The sequence below is a fragment of the Heptranchias perlo genome, chromosome 2 (assembly GCF_035084215.1).
Source record: "Heptranchias perlo isolate sHepPer1 chromosome 2, sHepPer1.hap1, whole genome shotgun sequence".
Lineage (NCBI taxonomy): Eukaryota > Metazoa > Chordata > Chondrichthyes > Hexanchiformes > Hexanchidae > Heptranchias > Heptranchias perlo.
Window position 1 is genome coordinate 119,470,073 of NC_090326.1, and position 15,774 is coordinate 119,485,846.

A 15,774-nucleotide genomic window follows, 5' to 3' on the forward strand; every position below is an offset into this window, starting at 1 on the left:
GCGGCATCATACTACAACACTACCTTTATGCAAGTATGTCCAACGTGATCTCCTCTACAGGCCTGCTTTCACAGAGACTTTCTCCACTTCTGGTCTGTTCTTTTGTTTTAGGTTCATGCAAACAGAGTATTGCCGATTTCAACCCCGGGGGGCCGGTATTCCCAGACCTTCTGTTTTACGCCTCGTGAAAGGAAGCGAGGAAGGCCCGAGACTAACAGGTAGGTGCCTAGAAAGGCACAGTTCGTGGGCCCGGAGGAGCAGGAGTGCTTCCCCCAGGCCCAACAAGTCTACCTGCACCGACACCCCCCCCTCCCGATTGCAGCCCCCCCCCCATCGCGGACCCCTGACCCCCCACCCCCCCACTGCGGAACCCCCTCCCCTTCCCCCAATCCGACCCCGACCCTGATCCTCCCCCTACGACCCCCGACCCCGATCCTTCCCCCGACCCCGATCCTTCCCCCGACCCTCCCCATCCGTCCTCCGACCCTCCACCTCACTCTGATCCTCCCCCCCCCCACCCCCGATCGCGGACCCCAGGCCCCCAATCGCAGACCCCCCTTCCCCCTGACTCTGATCCTCCCCCTTCGACCCCTGACCCCGATCCTCCCACCCCCTCCAATCGCAGACCCCCTGACCTCGATCTTCCCCCCCGACCCCGATCCTCCCCCCCGACCCTGATCCTCCCCATCCGTCCTCCAACCCTCCACTTCACTCTGATCCTCCCCCCCCCCCCCCCCCCGGATCGTGGACCCCAGGCTCCCGATCGCAGACCCCCCCTCCCCCTCGACCCTGATCCCCCCCTCCCAACCCCTCCCCCGATCCTCCCCCACAATCCGATCCTCTGACCCCCGACCCTCCCCCTCAACGATCGCGGACCCCCGCAATGACCCCCATTCCTGACACCCCCCTGTGATCCCATCCCCCATGTCTCATGACCCCCATGCCAACCTATGCCCACCCGTGCCAGCCCCCATCCATATGAACAAAGACTTACCTGAAGACGTCCTTTCCCTGGCTGGTCTCCCGGCCGACTGAAACCAGCCTGTCAATCAGCCAGTCAGTTGGATGGGAAATCGACAAAAAAAAATAAAAGGCGTCCTTACGTCAAAATCGTAAGGACGTCCGGGTTTCCCGACCTCAATTTGACCCCCTGCCCCCTTCCTGGTTCTGTTTTAAAATTGAGCCCTATTTTTGGATACTTTAAAACTAACTTCATTTATTTAATTTTACCTGGACTTGCTATTACCATAGAACTCCCTAACTGCTGCTTAGATGCCTTGTTGCTCCTGAGGTTTCCTGTAGGTCACAATTGGAAGAGTTTCTTTCTCATGAACCCTCTTTTTTCATCTGTTCCTGTTATCCTGAAGTCTTGAAAATTCTTCATTTACAATTCACTTTTAGTGGACAATACTCGTCTTTTTAAAAATAAGTACCTTTATCAGTAAATAAAAATTGTCCCAACAATAAAGTCAAAAATATACATATTTTTTTAAAAATCCAAAATGGCAAACAACTATTACAAAAACACAGTACTGAAAAGGTACTGTAAAAATAAGGGAAAAAACAGGCCAAAGGCCTAGTTTCCCTAGTTACCGACCCCACTCATCTGATCTTTGCTGGTGGAACTGGTGAAGTGGATTATAATATTTACCCTGATGTCTCAGTGATAACACAATGTTCACTGTGGTTTGAAGACTGGAAATATTCAGTTATTTAATGATTCATTTCAAATATGAATTTAATAGAACATGAAATAACTTTGCCAAGCTGAAATTATTCTTCATTCAATTATTCTTCAATCACATGAAAGAACTGGAAAGCAACCTGAAATTTCCTAGCCAATGGTTTCTCACTGATCAACAATGGCAATAGAAGGGAACATAATTTTGCAGAACAGCTGGCTTTCCCAGAATACAGTGTCAGCGTCTGCATCTGTCTGTTGTTAGTGTATGAGTGTCAGGAGTCATAGCTGCATAGGTTAGCCATGGCCGCCTTGGTGCCTTCCATTCTTGCTGTTTGGAACCCTGGGCACAATGCTATAGCCTATATAACATTATGTCAATGTTACATGGCGTCTGACCATCAGCATGTTTTCCTGGAGTTCTCATGGTGCTTCATTTAAGGCAATCATTGGCGCCACCTTAATTTGAAAGGTAAGAGTGGAAGGATGGTACCTATGCAGCCTAACTTTCGTACATTAACCACAGTCAGAAGCAGAGAAAAGATGCAAAAAACGCTCAAGGTACAACCAAAAAATGTCAAGCATATCAATGGAAAATTCAAGCATCTCTACATGTCTGAATGGATTGGGGCAGCCTTATAGTACAACCCACTCCCACAGGTTTTCCAGGATAAGCGTTGAATATTACCCTGAAACACACATCTCGATGACTAAGATGGCAACTCCATGGCAGAGTTAGAAGGTGAAAATGCCAATGAGGAATTAGCAGTGGAGCTAGCAACATAGTAGAGAAGAATGGTGCACTTGGTACCAATTGCCTTCCATCATTTTTGATTTTTCAAGTGGTGCGATAGTCTAGTGGTTACGGTACAGAACTAACAACCCAGAGCCATGAGTTTAAATGCCACCACGGCAAGTTGTGAAATTGACCAATAAAATTTGGCAATTTCTAGGTTGGCAGCAGGAAATTACATTAAAGCTGCCAAATTGTTGTGAAAACTCATCTGGTTCACTAATGTTCTTCAGGGAAGGGAATCTGCCACCCCTACCTGGTCAGGCCTAGATGACTCCAATCCCACACTATGTGGTTGACTTTTAGTGCCCTAAGGGCAACTAGGGACAGGCAATATATGCTGATTTGCCAGTGTTGCCCACATACTAAAAACAAATATTTTAAAGTATCTGTTAACAGTGCTCAAACCACTTTGTCCTAAACTTTCATGCTCAATTCTTCAAAAATCATCTATTGCCATCTGGTGACGGGCTCCGTGATGATAAATAAATACCCAGCACAATACCCAAATCACGTGCAGTGCAGTTATTTCCATTATTATGCAGTGCATGAATGTGGGCAGCTTGAGCTGGGATAATGCTGCTCTATGCTGCTTGTGATTGTTCCAGATTTGTGACACCTAAACCATCATTCTTTCTAAGTGATTCCCTTGTGGAAAAAGTAAGCGTGTTCACTGGCAGCAGGGTTTCACTAGCTGGGATTCTAGTGGCCCTTGACCTTCCTGGGTTTTATATCGGCAGTTCCTTGCACGCCAGTCAGCCATATTCGGGATTGTGGTGGCCGACCAGCGTTGCTAGCTTTAAGCTATCTTCTCCAATGCCTTATGCGGTAGGTGCTTTTAGGAGAATGGGCATCGGTTCCTTTAAACGTGTGGCTTCTCTGCCCGTGTCCTTGCAGAGGGTTGTAGCTTCCACCTAAAGAGGCTTTTCTCAGTCAGCAGTGCCCACATTTACAGCAAAAACTTGTAGTAACCACAGTTTGCATGCAATTAAGAACTTCTAGACTTATATCTTTAAGTCAAAGCATTTATTGCTGAAATTCCTCAGGACGCAATCCTAGAGGTTACACAGGGATTGTGCCCGACGAAGTTTGGAAGGTCAGTGGGAGGGCACCTAAATAGCACGAGGCAGGCGGCTGCATCTCTGGCCAGAAATTTCCAGTTTCCATGTAGCCAGAAACTGATGACCCCCCCTACCCCCCACCGAACTCTAGCCATGTTCATTCGGCCCCCAGAAGACAGCCAAAACATTTTTCGAAATTGCCTTCAGGTTTCTTGCTGCTTCTCTGACCTGGACCCCATTGATGGAGCCCATGCCCACCCATGTAGAGGCTGGACAGCTCACCTCATTGGGCATACCATCCACCGCAGATACACTGGATCCCAAATGAGTTACCCGAGCAGGAAAACAGGGTCCCGCCTCTGGCCTACCTCCATGGAGTCACTTGTCTTGTAAGGGGTAGGCAGAGGTTCCACCGTTCAGAAGGTAAATTGGAAACTCTTGGAAAAAGCAGAGAGCTGGTGCAACTAGATCTCCATTTTCCAGGGGTTCCACTGGTCTCCTGCTGACGACAGGAGACTGGCAGAACCCCCCCCACTCCGAGGACGTTCAGCCATTTTGTTATGTTTGAATGATTAGGGACCTCTCCAGTAGCAGTAAAACCAAATCCATGTGATCTAAAGGTGGGCTTCTAAAATTAACAGTTCTAGACCATAACTGTCATTCCTCCAAATTTACAATGATACCCTTTTCTTCCCTGGCCTTCTCTTTTCCCCCCGCCCAAAAGGCAGAGTCCTGGGAAGGAGCTCATGTCGGTCAGGCATCCAGTTACGGGTACAGGTACAAGTGTTGAATCTTGAGGAACATTGCCACCACTGGAAGGATTTGGTAGGCATGCTGGGAGTTAACACAAGGCCACATGAGTACCTTAAACAGCTACTGGTAAATTTTTCATGTTGAATGTCAAATATTTTCTATGGCATTCCCTGATTTCAAGGTGAATATATGCAGCCAGGAGATCCGTGGCTGGAAACCAGTCCCCTGCATGGACAACTTTGATCGTCCATGAAAGTGTTAACATTTTAGCTTCTTGTTCAAAATAAACTTAGATGCAGTATCGGTTGGACTCTTAATCTATATTTTATAACTGCAAAGCAATCGGAACAACGTCTTGAGTTTTCCTGGTAAGATGGTACTTTTTATTTATTATAAAACTACACTGATTTTCAGTGAAGACAAAAAAAATCAAACAGGAAAAGTAAGTTTTTCCTGGCCCACAGGAGGAGAAAAAGACCTAACAGTGCAATTCCGAACAAGGCCTTCTGAACAGCACAATAGGGAAGATCAGCTAATGGAAATGGTAGCATTATAGTGCAATTTGTTTTGAGACAGCTATCTGTAGGTGATTTCAGCTCTACCACCTTGATCCTGTGTAGGATGACAACAATTCCTACTTGTAGAGGTTGAATAATTGAGGACATATTTCTTTTAGAACAAATACCAGATCTGGACCATGAGCCTAGATTTTTTGATCAGTGTTATTTTAACACTGGTGGCGCACCAGTTAAAATAACGCCTATTGGTAAATCCAAGTTATAATGTTCTGGGTCATAAACCCAGCCTGCTTTATACATTGGTCAGTGAGTTACAATATTATTACACTATGAGGTTTGTACAATAAAAACTAATGATTTGTAATCAATTCCAAAATTAGCAAGACTGAGTTACAGGTCAATCTTTGACATAATTTCCTCACATCAGACAGGAAACCCTGCTGCTTGGCAATTTATCTATTTGGCAGTGAGATTGTGCTCTTGACAGGTTAACATAATCTCCACAGTCCATAAAAATAGCATCTTATCCATCAGTGAGATTCTGTTTATATAATAAGTTTGGTTCTGATTTTAAGTGTATTAATAAAGGCTGACTGTGGATTAAAAACATAATGATATAGAACAATTGTTGGGATTGCAAAATGTTTGATGCTGATATTCTCAACAGTGAAATACTGCATAATAGCTCCCCAAGCAAGAAACATCATGCACATAAAAATCAAAAGGATTTTCTAATGTATTATCCCTTGGAGAGTTAAAATGTGTTTTAGTATCTCCCAATTTCATCATTACTTTAGATCTCCTACACTAAATACTATTTCCTGGCCAACAGGGTGAGCAAGTGACTTGGATTCAAGCCTCTGCCAGTCCCACACCCTAACCGGCCACGAGAAGGTGCATTAGAATAGCTGGGGAGAGGATGGCAGGAAGTAAATGGCCTTCTGATTTTTGCTTCACCGTGGGGAAGTGTCCATTTTTTTCTTAGTATCTCCCATGGCCGCTTGGCCAATATCAGGAATTTTCTGTGTAGCAATTAGTACAACTGACACAAAAAATTGGTACAACACCACACCACTCTGAAATACCACAAACATAACTGCAGGTCAGGAACTAAACTTTAAAACTACATCAAGAAAAAGTGGTGATTTTATAAATTAGAACAAATTAATTCTGTAAGGGTGGTTAGAAAACTCACTTACTTGCTGCAGAGCGCAGATACCCTTTTTGGAACCTAAGGAGAGCAGTGTCAAGGTGATTAAATGGTTAATTACACACTTGTTATGAGTGATTTTAGTTCTGTACATTGCTTATTTGTTCTTTAATTTGTTCTTTAATATGCTCTTCCTGGGCATTTTTTTGCATAAAAACATTGTACTTTTCTCATTCTATACATATCTGCATTTGTGCTTCTGTGACTTTTGGTTTAGAAATTCATCTGACACTGCAATTTAAAATCAACAGTTATAAGAAGTCTCTGACGTAGCTTCTTCAACTCTTCCCATCCCCATTTTCTAGAGACGACTAATTCAATACATATGATTTTCTAGACTTGTACTGTGCATTGAAATGTCAGTAACATTTAAGTTGGTTTTTATATCCTTGGAGGCCTGCTGAACAGCACATCAAGTACCAAAATGCACACTTTTATGGTAATGCCAAATATCTTAACAACAGACACCTTGCACATTGCCAGACCACAGTAAACGCCCACATTTATGATCTAACCTCCTGGGTGTAGTAGGTTTGCAAGTGAAAGCTGCCAGCACTGCTAAGGGATTACAAGCGGGTTCTCCAATGTGTTTTTCTTTGTTCTGGTAATTGGAACCATATTGGTAAAAACATACAAATCTTTTAAGACAGACATGACAAATATAGGGTAAGCAAGGAATTTTAGCAGAGGTGACAAAAAGTCTGACCTAGACACCAGTTGCTGATGAGAACAAAGATATTTTGAATGACAACCTTAATTACAGAGCTGATCTGTGAAAGGTAGTGGTGTTAGCTGTTTTCCTCAGATTTGGGGTAAATGATCAGAAACAAATAAGCAACAAATAAGTCCAGGAATGTTGCATATCCATCATAGGACTGACGTAAATCTATCAGTGGTTGGGAATATTCTCATTTCGGAACACCAATTGAGGTATTTCTCTGAATTTAAACTTTATAAGAACGCAAGAAGCTGTAGACTGACAAAGATTTGTTTAGTACATTAAGGCCGTTCTATTCATTTGGCACTCCTGTACTAAGATGATCAGTCAGTAACTATTATTCACTGCATGTAATTTCTTGTGTTCCACAACCCCCACCTCCCCACCCATCCCACCTCCTCAATTTTCTTTCTCTCTTCGTGAAGACAAATACTGGCAAATGATTGCAGGGGTGCAGGTGGTACCTAATCCAACTGCCCATTGCACATGTGTGACTGAGACAAAGAATTTTCCCCTACCCTAGACAAAAGGCCAATTATAGTACCCATGTTGAGATAGGCTGATTCAATGCAATCTAGGGGCCTTCCTGGTTTGTGTTGCTTAGTACCACATTAGGCAGGGTGTTAATGCAACGGGCTAGCAATTCAGTAGATTTCCACATTTTCTACTAACAGAAATACATTAAACTCCTCCTTGAAAAAAACCCTTGATGCAGCATTTTCTTACGGTATTTTACTCATTTAATTTAACTTAGTCATGCTGAAATGAAAGGACAATGTGGGAACAGCAATTATTACATATATTTTGGAATTATTAGATGTTAAAACCACTTGTAGTTTGGTGCAGGATCTATCCACTGCGGTCTAAAATATTAGTATATTTTTAATGATACTGGTTTTATCTCAGTAAGTAGGCAGTAATTAATTCTCACTCGTTTAAAATAATCAGATGTACTATATTTTATTTATTCTCATGTAACAAGAAACCAACAGTTACAGAAGGACATACCATTAATACATCTGCAATAATACATTACATATAAGTTGTAACAAATAATGCAACATTTACTCTATGTTACTACATTCTAGGATTTTTAAAGTTTGTGTCATTTGTTTGCATTTCATGTACATTTTTATTTCTGTACCAAACTACAGCATGTCAAGGAGATGGATTTGAATAGATGCATCGTACAAAAAAGCAATATCATTGAAGCATACATGTGCAGTTTCTTTGAACAACACATCACAGATGCATATTTGGGATACTTGCCTTCACCTCAGTGCTCAAGGAATTTACAAGGCAGTACAGCATAAATATACAATGATCTTCATGTAAATGTCTATGGGGAGACATTCAAAACCCAGTATGCAAGGTACCTTGGTAACCTCAATCACTGAACTATCATTTGTCTTAAGAGGAGCACAGCTTATTTTTTTAAACTCCTCTTTGTAACGTCTTGGCAGGGAACACACATTATATATTTCCTTAATAAAAGTTACAAAAAAGAATAAATATTCACCAGAGAACATTTTAGAAGGATAATATGAGACTACACATTTCATAATGTGAACACATGAAGTGAACAGAAAAATTCTTATTATCAGACGAGCTGCACAATGATTACTTATGTCTTTCTGCGTTCTTGTTATGTACCAATGTTTATCAACCAATTTATCTATTTAAACAATATTCAAATAAAGCTCATTAACAATGTCTGCTGATATGTCACACAAAAACTCAAAGAAAAATAAAATATTGTATGCCCAACATAGTATCACCGTGTAAGCACATAAGATGAATATTTACAAAGAGAAATAATAAACGTGTTCACTTCATAGTATATTTTCAAAGTTTCTAACTCCTAGAGTTTGCTTCCATTTCGTGCAAGTGCTGACGTAATTGAAGTACTCAGTGCACTATTAAATTCTTTTAAAATTCTAAATTGTGTATTTCAGTGATTGTAAAGTCAGCATAACACAGTGCAACCTATTTTTATAGAAAAATCAGATTGATAAATAAAAAGCAAATTAAAATCAAATGTCATAATCACATCAATTAGCTGCACTATAGTACAGTTCAATTTGCATTTGTTTTTCAGTTAGTTTTAATATTTAATAGCAAATTGAGTCATGAAGTTAACATGATATAATCTCGTATATATTGTATAGGGGCCATATTACACACAAGTACTGTAAACGGGCACTTCACCATTGCTAATGACCTGGAGGAAACATATTCTTATTAACAGGCTTGATAAAAAATTAAAACTCCAAAAGATATTTTTCTTAAACTATCTTTCCTAATTTGCATCTTAACTTTTATTTTAAAAGCATTTGTATGCTCATCTTCCAAGACCCTCAGATGTGACTAATGGAATGGCTGCATGGATAAAATGTGCTTCTGAGATTTGTTTATTCAAATAACCTTTGACAATTCATAGTTGATACAGCACAGGAGGAGGCCATTTGGCCCATCATGCCTGTGCTGGCTCTTTGAATGAGAATTATATGTTAAAAAGAGATGCAACCAAAGTAAAGTTGGAATCATAAGTGACATTCAATCAGAGTGAAAATTATACAAATGAAAGCTTCTGAAACCTAATACAGTTTGAGAGGTGAAGCTCTATCATACAATTTGACGTCCTGATCTTACACAATGCAAAAACTGCAAAACAGATTTTTATGTTTAACTCCCATGATAATTTTTTTCCCTAGTAAGTCAGACAGTCTTTAAAAGTCTAAATGTTTATTTTTCTGATATCTTGTATTTAATTTCTCACAAATATATGAATCAAATTGCACTTACAGTTGTTATTTATTAATTTAAATAACAGTCCTCAATTACTTATGTACAATTTTGAAAGTTATCATTCATAACTTGAACATAAATATATATTTCATTTATGTTTTGGGAGTATCCTAAAAACCAAGGACTGCACTTATTAAAGGGCCAGTGAATATTATGTTGAACAGATCATGGAAGGAAGGAAGGGCTGATTGGTATATAAAGGAATTAGCAATTATAAGTAACATGTCTTTGGTGTGGAACTGGACATCAGTTGGAAAAACAGGAATGTTCTGCAATATTTTTGTTCAATTTTAATGAAAAATGGCAACATTATTATTTTCAGTGTGACAATATATGAAGTAAATGTTGTCTCTTTATTCTCAATCTTTAATTATTGTCCCATATATTAGCACACACTTTGTGAATGAAATGATCTAAAGTATTTTTAGTAGAGTACCTTAAAAGTTCACATCCCAACTGTATTTTTTCCTCTTCCTTCTGATAAGCATTGAATAGGCTTGTATATGTTTAATGTACAATCTATACTTTTATGAGTATGCTTACACTACATACTTCCATTTTGTTGCAACAATGTACCTCTTCAGTTTTCAGAATATCAGGGTTAGTTTCTTTTTTGGGGCTGGACACAATAGAAAAATATGATTTTGTCCGGGAAGAAATGGTTTATACTGAAATAAAATGTAACTAATAAATATTACGTTGCAAAATTAAGTGTATTTAAACTTAACTACTGAATACAATCCCACAAATCATTTGAGAGAAAATATGATTTTATAGCTATGCAGGAGTAATCAATAGATTATGAATGATAAAAGACGTTACACAAGTACGGAGAGATATGAAACATTGTGAACAAAGAATAAAAATAAAGACAACCTATATTAAAAACACTTGTTAAATACATAACTGAGAATTCATGACTGCTGACTATAACTGAAACAACTCACTGTAGGGGAAGATATCTATTGATTCTGATAGTGAAATCATAAGTGCATGTACAAAGAACATGTTTACAATTTCACTATAAACAGAAAACAGCAGAAATCTTCCCGCAGTATTTAGTCTGGGGTAGAATCAAGCATAAAGTCATATTTTTACTTATTTGTCTTTATGTAAGAATTAGGTCAGTGCTCTAGCCGGTACAGGACAAAATGGATGGTCCGAGGCCACGAGGTTAAAGGATAACAACAGTATTTGAAGAATCCTATGGCTCCTGCTCAGTACAGTGTTGCATCCCCATACATTTTAACTCTGCTTTTTGAATGAGTTCCCCCCATTACAGAGTCTTTAGCAAGTACAGACTTGCAGCACTAATGCTTTTCTAGGGTCTGAACTGACAAAGAATTAGGTATAAATCTAACCCCAGACTTCATAGGAGCTACAGAGATCCCATTCTACACATGGTTTTTGTATTCTTCCAAAAAGCTAAGCAGGCGATCCTCATGATAGTACAAACCGTTTTAAACACTGCAGCTCACCCCATCAGCTGTGGATTTATCTATGTTCCTTGCAAGATCCCAGCTGGAGCACTGTCAGAAATGTTCACAGTGCTTCACTAGCTACTTCATTTCAATTGTATACAAAGGTATGCTGATTTTTGTAAAACATATGCAATGTCTTTCATGCCACTGTTGATTGCTTTGTAATGCTGACATCAGAGGATTTCCTGGCATGCCCAAGATAGTTTCAAAAAAAATCTTCAGAATTTCAGTGTTGCCTGTGAAATCTGAATGCGCTTTACAAAAACGCTACCCTACCACAGAAAATCAAAAGACTGACAGACAAGAGCCTGTAAAGCAGCACACATCATTTATCAGCAAAGTAGATCTCTAAACAAAACTATTAAAAAAAACGAGGTGGTTCTTGCATGTCATGGTTTAGCATTCAAGATGTCAAATTCAGAGCACAAGCACAAATAAACCCACACAATGCTAATGGCAAGAATTGTCTTAAAGACAGCAGCCATTCGCTAACATGACTGTATCGACGAGAGAATAGGTTCTTGAAATCCTTTGCTTTTCTGCTTTAGCTGCTCTTTGGAACTGGCGATGGAGTTAACCTTCAATAAAAAGAAGAAACAATCACATCATTGTTGCCATTAGAGTGAACCTCACAGTTTTGCTTTTACCAACACCAAGTCAGTTTGGTATCAGGGATCTCAGTGTTCTCTGACATTTAGGAAATACAGAGGACTGACCGACACTACTATTCTAAGACAATATACTTACACTTTGGAGCCACAGATTTGCAATCATTCACGATGGACACAAGGCTGAAAGTGAAATTAATTCTGGCTATTTAATGAACTCTTAAAACAGGGAACAGAAAAAACAGATTTTCCCCCTCTCCTAAATGTTGACCTAGTCCAACTTAGTAAAGAACTGTTGTAGAACTCAAACGCCTGTGATTGAAATTAGAATGATATTTTTACCCATGTATCTCTAGGGTCAGTAAGGATCAGTTGACTAGAATGAGTAGGAAAGTTTTACACACAAAGTCAAATAATGCATTTAACAAGATGACCAATATACTGCTTGGAAGTAATGTGCTTTTATAATTCATCTTCTATGGAAGTCTTCATTTGAAGAAACATTTTGATGTTTATTAGCTGTGTTGATTTCCTTGTAGATTCAGCTTGAAATATTTTCAGACAAGCATTTTAGATGGAATCTGAATCAACAAATATGCAACAATCATATGATAGTAAACATCACAGACACAGCACACCAGCACATTCATTCTGATATAAACAGATCAGATGTTAACATTTGGAGGCTACATTAATAGCACCAATTAACATTGAATACTATTGCTTGGTTAATCCAGTTTACATTTTTCAATTAACTCCATCATTTACTAAATGTCCCTCTGGATTTTCCCTTTTCAGTCTTTTCATTTGATTCCATGAGTATTTGTGCAATTATAGTATTTGGCAATGCAGCCATGTAGAAAGTTAATATTTACTAAATCTAATCAATTGTTTTCCACAAACTAGCAAAAAAACCTACAAACTATTGATTATTTCAACTATTTATAATAATACCTAGTGATTTTTTTAATGGGAATTATCAGCACACTGTAGCTGTAAATTCATTCAGGTTGAAGTTACATTACACAGATCACAAATCCATTCAGCCTCAAACTAACTAATCACAAAACCAGTCTCAAACTACAGTCCATGAGTCACTAATCCATTCAGCCTGAAATTACAGTCCACTAATCACAAATCTATTCCATCTGAAACTGCTGTTGTTACCTATATTTTATAACATTTGTATTCAACTGTTATCCTATTGCAGCTCGACAAGCACCAAGTGCTGAATAATTAATTGGCCCATCAGTACCCATAATGCATTCCCATCCTGACCTACATGCACTTTGAACTAAATATTTTTTGTCTCCTTTTTTCTTAGAACCAGCTGACAGCACCACATGATGGAAAAGATGAAAAATTAAAAAGAGCGCTCCTGTAGGGTAGGTGAGTGACCTGTGGGAGAAAACTCAGCCGGGGAAGATTTTCGCACCTAGCATCAGACAGCTACAAATTGATTAGTTAGTCTGAGGAACTGCCACCAACCAGGCTCGAGAGACTAATTAAAGAGAGTACTGCCTGCACAGGCACCCCATTGACACCAAATTTGCTCAGCTGGGGCCATGAGGGAGCCTGCATTACCTCTACAGCTGTGGTTTCTCCTATCTATAATGTAAGTCAGACAAGAGATGAGTGCTGCTCGCTTGCCTCCCCTAAAAAAAAGACTAAATTATAAATAGCCTTGTCAGTGCTTTTATACGAGTGATCCAGGTTAGCTAAATAATATGTAAAAAGTTAATTGGCTGACAGATGTCATAAAGTCAAACTGTATGATTCACTGGAACAGATTATGACATTGAATAAAAGTGTATGGTTCACGCTTTAAATTCAATTTTAATGTGAGATGCCTAACACTGGACAAAATATGTAGCTTTGGCTAATACTGTTTATAAAAGGCAGTTACAAATAAGCAATGAAACTATGATTACAAATGCTCTCTACATCAGTTAATCACATAGGGCCACATTTTTCTTGTCAAAATATGGGCTCAATGGCCTTTTTCATTCATGAATTGCCAACATGGCAGGAATGCACAGTTTTGAAATGTATAATTTCCTTGAATGCAGTTTTGTTAATGAGAAAATTAAAAGCAAACAATCACAATGACCCTGCAATAATAAACACTTCTGAAGTGGCTACTGAGCCATTTAGCCCACGTGCATTTTGTAAAGTTCAGTTATCCTGCCGTGGAATGCACAATATTTTTGCAAAATGGTTGCATGAAATTCGAAAAGGCCATTTTTTCCCCCATGACACCCTTTATGTTCTTTTCATCTGTATTTTGGAGAAATTTCAGGATCTTTGTGTTATAGGAGGACAGCTCCTCAACATGCTAGAGAGTGAACAAGCATGACAATATGACAGAGAGAATGTGAACTCTATGTCCAATAATGCAGTCATGATGTGGAGATGCCGGTGATGGACTGGGGTTGACAATTGTAAACAATTTTACAACACCAAGTTATAGTCCAAAATTGCTGGACTATAACTTGGTGTTGTAAAATTGTTTACAATAATGCAGTGACCTGGTTGGAGGTCTGGAAGGTTTAAAAATGAGTGCACAAAGTTGAAGCACAAATAATGTTGTAAAGTGGTTAGTAGCACATGACATATGTGGAGATGAATTGTTGTTAATCGTTAAATATATGCAAAAATACGCTACTCACACAGATAAATATTTACAGAGAGGTAGCAAGTAATGTGGTAGAAGTGAAATAGTAGGGTTACACAACTTATGCAAGTCATGATGGCAACAAGAAAATGCTTCACAAATGAATTTCCACCAGCCAAAATCACCCACTCTCAATTCCCATTGCTCTTATGTTTAACGTCAAAACTCACACATAACTGCAAAGCACAATTTGTGGAGCCATAAACCTTTCTGAATATGATGAGAGAATTATTATAGAATCATAGAAAGGTAACAGCACGGAAGGAGGCCATTCAGCCCATCGAGTCCTTGCCGGCTTTATGCAAGAGCAATCCAGCTAGTCCCACTCCCCCCACCCTATCCCCTGCAATTATTTTCCCTTCAAGTACTTATCCAGTTCCCTTTTGAAAGCCACGATTGAATCTGCCTCCACCACCCTCCCTGGCAGTACATTTATTTGGAGGGAGACTCTGAAAATATTTAGGACTGTGGATGTTGTAGGGTTACACAGACCAACTGACATAAGAATACCAACTGACATAAGAATACCAACTGACATAAGAATACCAACTGATATATAACAATAACAACTTGCATTTATATCGCGCCTTTAACATAGTAAAAAGTCCCAAGATGCTATCAAACAAAATTTGACACCAAGCCACAAAAGGAGGTATTAGGACAGGCTTGGTCAAAGAGGTAGGTTTTAAGGAACGTCTTAAAGGAGGAGAGGTAGAGAGGCGGAGAGGTTTAGGGAGGGAATTCCAGAGTTTAGGGCCTAGGCAGATGAAGGCACGGCTGCCAATGGTGGAGTGATTAAAATCGGGGATGCACAAGAGACCAGAATTGGCGGAGCACAGAGATCTAGGAGAGTTATAGAGCTGGAGAAGGTTACAGAGAAAGGGAGGGGCGAGGCCATGGAGGGATTTGAAAACAAGGAAGAGAATTTTAAAATCGAGGCATTCCCGGACCGGGAACCAATGTAGGTCAGTGAGCACAGAGGTGATGGGAGAAACGGGACTTGGTGCGAGTTAGGATACAGGCAGCACAGTTTTAGATGAGCTCAAGTTTATGGAGGGTGGAAGATGGGAGGCTGGCCAGGAGAGCATTAGAATAGTCGAATCTGGAGGTAACAAAGGCATGGATGAGGGTGTCAGCAGCAGATGAGCTGAGGCAATGGTGGAGACGGACGATGTTACGGTGGTGGAAGTAGGCTGTCTCGGTGATGGAGCGGATATGTGGTTGGAAGCTCGCCTCAGAATCAAATAGGACGCCAAGGTTGCGAACGGCCTGGTTCAGCCTCAGACAGTAGCCAGGGAGAGGGATGGAGTCAGAGGCTAGGGAACGGAGTTTGCGGCGGGGACCAAAGACAGTCTTCCCAATATTTAGTTGGGAGCAAATTTTTGCTCATCCAGTACTGGATGTCGGACAAGCAGTGTGACAAATGAGAGAGAGTGGAGGGGTCGAGAGAGGTGGTGGTGAGGTAGAGC

At 40.0% G+C, this 15,774-nt stretch overlaps 1 protein-coding gene across 5 annotated transcripts in view; it reads right to left on the reverse strand.

Annotated features, from left to right (window-relative positions):
* Positions 1-7,697: 7,697 nt before the first annotated feature.
* cdk14 (cyclin dependent kinase 14) overlaps positions 7,698-15,774 on the reverse strand; it is a 634,917-nt gene continuing 626,840 nt past the window's right edge. For all 5 annotated transcript variants that reach the window (XM_068006560.1, XM_068006534.1, XM_068006551.1 and 2 more), the window contains one exon: positions 7,698-11,601. The gene's annotated coding sequence lies outside the window, so the exon portion shown is untranslated. The remainder of the gene's footprint in view (positions 11,602-15,774) is intronic.